The following is a 6,000-nucleotide window of genomic DNA, read 5'->3' on the forward strand; positions in this document are numbered from 1 at the left end:
TTTGATGAACTACTTTGTCTTCTCATTATTAGGAAATCGAATACACTTCAATTACAAAATAAATTTTTCATCTATAAAGGAGAAATTATCATAAAAATAAAGATCTGAATATATATACAAGAGAAGTAAAAATACTTTGCACACAGCTTTTTTATATATACGTAGTTGTTTTATTACATGAAGTATGACTTATTTAGTTTTCATGACACCTCACTTTCTAGAACTACACAGAGCTTATGACTTGCACGTAATTTTCAAACAGTACATCAAAACATAATTAAGTCACAGAACAACTTAGAACGACAGACACTCTAAACTATAAAATATGCTTGAATGCTTTACTAAAGGGTGAAGGTTGAATATCTGCAGTTCATGGCGACTCATTTGGTCAGATAAAACACACACACACACACACACACACACACACACACACGCAGCTTCTAGTCAACCTATAGTTGCGTCTTGTTGTTTTCAATAAAATGTGATATGAAGAATTCATTCTAGAGCAGACTTGTTCCTATCCATGAGCATACTTGAGAATTGCACTGAACTTTGACTACTAACACCTGATTAGTAAGAGTATGGATTCTGGCAGGTAACAGGTGATGACTCACGTAGTTGGGTCCCTGCAGCTAAATAAGAGAGCTAAGTTTCCCCCATCTTCAAACCAGTACAGTCACAGCAGTATGAGCATTAGATAAATCCAATAGGTCAAGCTTTGCTATCTGTCTCTGTTACTCTCCTTCTCTTTTCCCTCTTCCTCTCTATTCCCTTCCTCCTACCCCTTATATCTGCTTGTCTTTTGCTCTCTCTTTGCTTGTCTGTCTCCCTCCCTCTCAAAAAATAATAATAATAAACACGTTTAAATTTTTGAAAAGCTTTACATGTAATTGTCAGTATATACATTATATACAGTATAAATAAAGTAATACTGTAACTACATTTTGTATGGTATAAATAAAATAATGTATATAAAACATTATATACAGTATGAATAAAACAGTAAAACCATGAATCTTATCAAGTTATCTTTTGAAAATCTAACTGTTCAACTCAGTAATTCATTCTTCACATTTATTTTTAAATTGTCCAAATCACCACTTTGGTCATAATTTGTCTATTGAGTTCTAAGTAATAGTTTTAAATTATCTGTGGCATATATGCAATAAATAATATGGTGCTGTTTATGTCCTGTTTGCTCCACTTCCCATCCAGTTTCCTGCGTATGGTCTGGGAAAACACTGGAGGACAGCCCAAAACCTTGGGACCCTGCACCCAAGTGGAAGCCTGGAGGAAACTCCTGACTTCTGGCTTCTGGCTTCTGGCTCCTGCCTCCAGATCAACTCAGCCTTCGCCATTGGTGCCATTTTTTTGGAGTGAACCAGCCGATAGAGTATCTTTCTCTGTGTATTTTCTTCTCTCTATAAATTTGCCTTTCTAATAAAAATAAATAGATCTTTAAACAGAAAGAAAGAAATCATACAAATTCACTAAACATTTTATTTACCCAATTCCAAAGTCAAATTAAGGTACAGAAAAGTAAAACTATTTAAATTTAAATTTACATATCAATTGAAAAATACTTATGGATGTATTACCAGAATATAATAATGAGTACACAAGGGTCCCATGCAATAGCCTAGCAGCTGGAGTCCTCTCCTTGCACTCACCAAGAGCCCATATGGATGCCAGTTCTAATCCCTGTGGCCCAACTTCCCATCCAGCTCCCTGCTTGTGGCCTGGGAAGGCAATTGAGCATGGCCCAAAGCCTTGGGACCCTGCACCTGCCTGGGAGATCCAGAGGAGACTCTGGGCTCCTGGCTTCAAACTGACTCAACTCTGGCCTTTGGGGGTCACTTGGGGAGTGAATCAGTGGACGGATGATCTTCCTCTCTGTCTTTCCTCCTTTCTGTATGTCTGACTTTCCAATGAAACAAATTTAAAAAAAAATAAGAATACACAAAATTATACATCATGAACAAATATTATTTAGGTAATCAAAAGTGTTTCAATACTGAAAAAATTAGTTAATGCAAGTACCTATATTTACATATTAAAAGAATAAAATCAGATACGCACTTGTGGTAGAAAAAATCCTCATCCAAGTAGAGATAGAAAGGAGTTTTTTCCTATTTCATGAACAGTATCTACCAAAAATATTAAACATATACTGAAAAAAATATACGTTTTCCTAAAAGTTCGGGAAGAATGAACAACATATACCTTAGCCATGTTACTTAACATGTGAAGTTAAAACATCTCCAAAAAGGGAAATAAAACAAAAGTAACCTAGTATATATTTTATGGACAAAATAATTCCTTAGCCTCTAAACATAAAGTAATGCCAAACAAGCGTAAATGTTAATTACCCTTTTTTATCAGCATAGGTAATAAACATGAGGAGAAATGTCACACTACAGTTCATAAATATGTACACTTACTGTTATAAAAGTTATGTATATTGAAAAGGAATAAAAATACCCAATTATTCCTATATGACATTTATACATAAATACCATTCCCAAAATAGAGAAGAAAGTGGGAATTCATTAGCAGTTATGATAAGCTGATAGGAAACATTGTTACTGTACAAAAGTCAATAGCGTAACTCACAATTAGAAAACAAATGTAATTTTGAAGTCAAGTATAGTATCATATGTGTATTTCAGCATAAAATATGAAATTCTTATAAGATATGAAAGCCCAATAAACTAAATCAGAGACCTACATTAAAGAACAAATATTAACTTCTCATTGAGTGGGAAAATCAAATATTCACTTCTCATTGAATGGAAAACTCAAGAGTGTAACTATGTCAATTCCAATCTGATTTTTAGCATGACAATTTTATTCTGAAATTTATTTGGGAAGATAAAATACCAGTAGTAGTCAACAAAATCCTGAAGAGAAACAAACTCTGAGAATCAACCCTGCTTATGACTTACGGTAAAAATATTTTACTTAATTGAGCATAATAATGGCAAACAAATAAATCCTCAATGGAACAAAATAGTCAGGAAAGAGATCTTCAAAAAAGTCAACTAGACTTTGACAAAAAAGAAACATCAATTCCACAGAGAAAAGAGTGACTACTATCAATGGTGTAAAACACTTGGACATTGATATGCAAAAAAGAATATAGAGGGGAATATTATATCTCACAAATGACTCAAATCATAATATAACAGAGATAGGAGTAAGGAGGTGAACTATAGAGGAGTTTTAGGGCAGCCCTAAAACTCTATGCCCTATAGCACTGTGTGGTAAAATTGTGATTTTAGGGTCTATTGCAACAGCCTAGTGGCTAAATCTTCGCCTCGTAAGCACCAGGATATCATATGGACATTGGTTTGTTTCCTTGCTGCTCCACTTCCCATCCAGCTCCCTGCTTGTGGCATGAGAAAGAAGTGAAAGATCGTACAAAGCCTGAGGACCCCACCCACCAGGGAGACCCGGAAAACCTCCAGGCTCCTGGCTCTGGATCATACAAGCTCTGGCTGTTGTGCCATTTGGAAAGTGAACCAATGGGTGCAAGATCTTTCTCTATCTCTCCTTCTCCCTGTCAATCTGCATTTCCAATAAGATAAATAAATAAATGTATAAATGAACCAACAAACAATCTTTAAAAATGAATTGTGATTTTAAGCAATTGTCAAAGTCTATACAACTTTCCAATCCCAAAATTAAATATGCATGTAGACCTGTATTTAAAATCAATTTTCACTTGTAGACTATGACAAGAATATCTATATTGCAGATTTATGAAAAATCACAGTGAAGATGTGGAAAGCTGGTAATCTAAGTAACTTGCAAATAAGTGGAGTCTGAACAACTAAAAATAGGATTTATCCTATATAAATACCATCTCATTGATATTATCATTTCCCTTTGGGATAACTGATAATAGTTCCAACACTGCTAAACTCAGACACTTGGCTGAATGACTAAGTAAATGAATGGTCACTATGACTTGAAATGGAAATCTACAAATAAGCCAAGGCACAAGAACAGAATTCTTAAACACCGTTGGAAACAACAGTAAGAAATTCTTTTTAAATGAATTTTTTTAAAGATGTATTTTTTTCAGATATACAGAGAGAAGGAGAGACAGAGAGGAAGATCTTCCATCCTATGATTCACTACCCAAGTGATTGCAACTGCTGATGCTGTGCCAATCCGAAGCCAGAGCCAGGAACTTCCTCCAGGTCTCCTACATGGGTGCAGGGTCCCAAGATCTTGGGCCATCCTGGACTGCTTTCCCAGGCCACAAGCAGGGAGCTGGATGGGAAGTGGGGCTGCTGGATTAGAGCCGGCATCCATACGGGATCTTGGCGCGTTCAAGGCAAGGACATTTGAATCAAAGAAATTATTTTTAAGTTAATATATAGAGAGGTGGAAGACAAATGCCTTCTCTAGGTAGGTAATAGGTGACAGATAGATAGATCTAGATAAATCAAAATATGTATAGATATTTTTGTTTGCTCTAACATAAGAAGTTTAAAAGAAACAAGACCTCAATGACATTGAGTATACCTAGTATTCAAAACTTTATTTAAGATACCACTAACATTGCCTGGGGATCCTTGAAGAAGCATTAGTTAAGGAAAGTGAGAAAATATACAAGAAAGACCTGAACATCTTGTAGTATCAGACAGTAAGAGCTTCTAAAAGTAAATCAACAACAACTTAAAACATGAAAAAGCAAAATACACTATAATAAGGATTTCTATCGAACACACTGACCAATTGAGGGTACCTGGTGGTCTTAGCAAGGATCGTTCATTTCAGAACAGAAATAAAGGAGTACAGGATTATCAACTAAAATATAAAATATATACCAGGAAGTGTATACTGACACAAGTATGTGGTTAAATAACGTAGTATGTCATAGAGACAAACGGGTCATTTGCAAAAATTCCAAAAAGCATATAGATAATTTACCCTGAAAAGTTGGAGATGAATTCACTGTTTATGAGTGAGGTGAACATCTTTCCATTTAAGTGTGGATTATAGTTCTATTCTATTCTCCTGCTGAACTATTGTCTTTCACTTTTATTTGATGGACTTTTTACTTATTGGAGCTTTAAGTCTTCTAGTATAATGTAATTTTAACATGTGCTACCTCAAAAGTTTAAATAAAAATTAAAGTAATTGTTGCACAAATCTTCACTCCTTAATTATTCCTGTGAATGCTGATTTACATTCAAAGATGGAGATTTCCATTTACAGTAGGAAAGGCAGGAAAATGTCAATTATTTCATATAAAAACTTGAAAAATTCTACTTCTACCAGATAATCAAGGTTCTGAAAAAGAACCTAAAATATTTCATGAAAAAAATACAAAATATTAGATGTAAGAGTGTTTAATTTTCATTTAAATGGTGAATTAAAATTCAAAGCTTTAATAAAATGGTACATTTATTAAATGAAGTTTCAAAAAGAAATATACTAAGATATTGTATTGAAAATCCTATTTTCTCCTGCACATTAGTCATATCTGCCAAACAGAATGCATGTACTATATAATCCAGATATTGTAAATATGAACATTAAATAAAATCCTATCACATTTCTAGTGTTTGCTTATGATTTGTAGAATTGTCAATTTTTAGTGCTCATATAACCAAAATATTTCTGTATGTCATCAAAAAGAATTTTTGATGCATTAACCAGAACTATTCAAAGTATTTCCATGACGGAAAACAATTAAATATTCTAGAGTAATGCACTGAAAATATTTTATTTACAGCTAGCTACGATTACAGATTGTATAAAGGGGTACTATCACTGAGTGTTCACTAAGAAGCACATACAGTTTTGAATTTATCAGATAAATTGCAAAAAGCTTGAATTAACCAAAATGCAGAAATATCTTTGTTCTATGTTTGGTTGTTATTGTTTGGGTTATCATATCTGAGAAATCACGAGCGATTTACTGGGTACAGACCAATGATCTCTTTTTTATCTGTTTATTTTTAATTGAAAGAAAACTTTACAGAG

The 6,000-nt window shown here is 33.8% G+C and overlaps 1 long non-coding RNA gene across 1 annotated transcript in view; it reads left to right on the forward strand.

Annotated features, from left to right (window-relative positions):
* LOC131481786 (uncharacterized) overlaps positions 1–5,503 on the forward strand; it is a 243,035-nt gene extending 237,532 nt beyond the window's left edge. Inside the window, exon 3 of the long non-coding RNA XR_009246563.1 lies at positions 5,492–5,503. This is a non-coding gene — a long non-coding RNA (uncharacterized LOC131481786). The remainder of the gene's footprint in view (positions 1–5,491) is intronic.
* Positions 5,504–6,000: the final 497 nt, after the last annotated feature.

The sequence above is a fragment of the Ochotona princeps genome, chromosome 1, assembly GCF_030435755.1.
Source record: "Ochotona princeps isolate mOchPri1 chromosome 1, mOchPri1.hap1, whole genome shotgun sequence".
Classification (NCBI taxonomy): Eukaryota; Metazoa; Chordata; class Mammalia; order Lagomorpha; family Ochotonidae; genus Ochotona; species Ochotona princeps.